Source organism: Pyrus communis, chromosome 5 (genome assembly GCF_041283825.1).
Source record: "Pyrus communis isolate YQ-2024b chromosome 5, ASM4128382v1, whole genome shotgun sequence".
NCBI lineage: Eukaryota > Viridiplantae > Streptophyta > Magnoliopsida > Rosales > Rosaceae > Pyrus > Pyrus communis.
Window position 1 is genome coordinate 34721921 of NC_142569.1, and position 3806 is coordinate 34725726.

The window sequence follows — 3806 nt, forward strand, 5'->3', positions numbered from 1 at the left end:
GAAGTTGTGTATGAGATTCTGAGTGATTGGTAAACTTTTGTATAAAATTATTGTAAATATGTTAAATGATTAACAAAGATATGATATCAGATGTCTTAAATAATTGCAAAAGAAAATAATGTGGGGACAAAGATTGTAAATTAGTAAAATATGCAGAGGTATACTTATCATTTGTAGATTTTATTAATGGCCACTTATCAATAAGCTTTAAGAAAAAAAACACTTTTTTAGAAGCATAGTGGACCATATTTTTGCTTTTTTATTGTCATTGACAGTAATTTTTTTCTATTTTTTATTTATTTATTTTAAAAAAACACTTTTTTTTTGTCTTTCCTAACACTTTTGGTGTTCTAGAATTTTTTTTAATAAGCTACTTTTTAGAAGCACCACAATCTGAGATCAACTCTTAACGTATAGATCATATTCAAAGTTAAATGTTCTAGAAACTCAATATTACATTGGTAAGTCCTTAATAATAGAATGATACAAATAAGGAAATAAGAGTAACTTATCGATGATGGTTGAGGCAACGTAATTCTTTGTCTTTAAAATAGATTTCACTCCGGTAGTTTTATTAGCACCCCCAATATTATAAATACACTCTTATTTATTTAATTTCATATAAATTTTCTGTTTTACCCGGCAATTTTATGAATCCACCCTAATTTATGAATTTAAAATGAAAAACCGACCACCTACAACCAGTAGGCCCACTGCCATGGTACCACAATTAAACTCTTATACCTATTTCATTAAGGCAATAGATTATAACGAAATTCCACCTGCAAGAGCATAAAAAACGTTAGCTTAATTGATAAACACTTTTGTGGAGTAAAAAAATAAATTTTAAAATCCTAGAGCTGCCATGTGGATTTTTTTTTTTTTTTTTTCCGAAGAAGATAAGAATGACCTCATTAAATTGGTTAGGCCTACATTTAATCTACGTGCAGTTCAACCCCCTAAAGACATGAATAGCTAACTACGACATCATCAAGCTCTCTGCCCTGGACAAGGAGAAAAGTTAAAGACATTAGATAATATTAATTACCAAATCATATCTTTAATACATTCTTGATTGAAAATCAACTCAAACAAGTAAGGAACATCATCATATCCAACCAACGATACATCCAAGAATATCCCAAGATATTATCTCATCATTAATATCTTGAAATTATTCTTTCCTCATCCGTCCTACGGATGACACAACTTGGCTAATGGGAAGTCGTCGCGTGTAGGGCATAATCCTACCTCTATGGCCGGCCACCTTCCTATAAATACTCCATCTACACCAGAGAAACTAACTTAAGAATTGAAGATTCATTGGCCAACCCCTTCTCCCACCTCGTGGACGTGTGAGGCTTTGGCCTTGATTAAAGGTGTTTATTTGTTTTGCAAGTACAGTTTCATCTAGATTGAAGACAACGGAAATTTGTTACCACAAAATGGTGCTTTCATTGAGAGCCCGATTTAATATCTCGAAAAAGGCTCTCATATTCACTCTTCGGAATTTTCTGTTACGTTGAATTTTCCTACACTCTTAGTCATTGAATTTTTCTTAGAAAAGTTCCTTGCTCAGTCCCTGGGAAAATGATACATGGTAGGAAATTCTAAAATCACGACAAACAAAACACCTACGTTGAAGGATACAAACCGAACGATGAAGACAATGACATGGCCCCACGACGCTGCTCCTTGCGACTCAACGCAATGGCAGTAAGAGCACCACCACAACGGCTGCCATTGCAACCCATGGTAGAAACCTGATAAGGCATGAGCAGAAGGCTAGGAGCTGGTAGCCTACATTGCCACAACAACCCTGGCTCTTTAGCAACAGGCTTTGCTTCCCAAGGCCTAGCAGAAACAAAGCAAGCCTATAGGCACAAGGCTTATTGCGCCAACCTAACATGCTTAGCTTTAGCCCACGTCCGCTCCTTAACTCTGCCTCATGCTTTAACCACCACCTGGCTCGACCTTAGGTCCTTAGACTAGCCCTCAAACCAGTTTAACCAAATCGACCTATGGCTCCCATACCATATCCATCTCAGAACAGACCGGTCGGATAGACTATCAAACCAAAAACTGAATCATAAGTATTTTTTCCCCTGTTGTTTTCGCATGCTTGCTCTATTCAGGGTCGAATTTTGCACATATTGCTCATTGTATTTCAACCACTCACAAAGATGCCTACCAACTGAACTTTTCATGCCAAATGGTGACCTGCATTTGTCTAGGAGCACATCGAGATGTAGTGCGCCTCAAACAAGGTGTCTTGAAACAGAACAAGGGCATACGAGATATAGGGCATAGAAGTTTACCAAGTTTTTGACCTCCCATGTTACCAATATTGTCATGTAGCAACAATATAGGGCATAAAAGTTTTTGGATTTTATTTTTGTTCTACTTTTCACTTAAGCAGAACCAGTTGTTGGTCATAAATCATCAAGCTCGACCCACTGACTTGAAAGCTATGGCTGAAGCACAAGCAACTACTTCTAGCAGTCATAAATGATGGAGACGTGGTCATGGCAATGGAAATGGGAAGAAATCCTAGCCACGAGCCTAAGTTCAACAGAGTAAAGGCTCAATCAATGGAGGAAATTCGACCCATAAGTTCGATTCCTTCACCCTTAAGGCTTCTAGCCTCAAGAACAAGGGAAAAGCTATCGTTCAACCAGATTTCACTTAATTGGATATGTGTTATCACTGTGGATTAAGAGAACATTGGTCATGCCTCTACCGAGCTACCCTTGATGTTATTGCTAAGTATCATTCATGTCGTGAGACTAACTTCGCACAAGTGGAAAATCCTAAAGATACTACCACTGCTAGCATAGAGTCTTCAAATTTTCAAGAGGCATTCGCTCCTATGGTTTATTTTTTGACACATGCTAAGGATGGGATTCACCCTAGTGGTTGAGGCCACTAGGCTTGGTTGCAATCCCCCCCCCCCACCCCCCCAAAAAAAAAAAAAAAAAATTCTTGTGATTTAATTTTCAAACTATTTTTTAAGTTCTTGGATTATTTGTTTGGTTGTTTTGTTTTGAATTTTGGATATTAATTTATGGATATTATTTCTCGAATGATTAGTTGAATGAATGGAATTATATTTATGCATGGGACTGATTCAATTAATTTATTCTAGGTATGTCTTGTGGGGAACTTAGTTATTTGGCTAATAGTGCAACGACGCACACCATTTTGCGTGAGTGACACTATTTCACTAACTTCATACTTAAAAAGGCATCTTTGACAACCTTCTCAGGCTTATTTAACTTGATCGAAAGATACATAATGGCCTGTATGATGTTGTCTAATGGTACTGAACTAACCATTAAAGAGGCCCTATATTCTCCTTTTTTGGGAAGAACGATGTTGAGCTTTAGAGATATTCGAGAGAATAACTATCATATTGAAACCACCGAAAAGACTGGTTTGAAATATCTTTGCATCACTTCTTAAGAATATGGCCAGAAACATATTCACGAAAAGAGGGAACGCATCCCGAGTGAGTTGTACATCACGGCCATTCAAGTTGTAGAGGCTCACTATGTGGGCGGCCTTATGCTTGATTTCCGAAGTGTTTCATTGCTTTGGCACAACCATTTAGGATATCCACGATGAGATATGAGGTGTCGTATCCTTAAAGTATCACACGAGCATCCTCTTACCATAAGTTTGTGCACTTATCCTAGACATTTATCTTGCAAAGCATGCTTCATGGGGAAGTTGGATCCTCAACCCTCAACTACAAAAATTATTCACGAGCTTCCTAAGTTTCTTCAAATTATTCAAAGGGATATTTG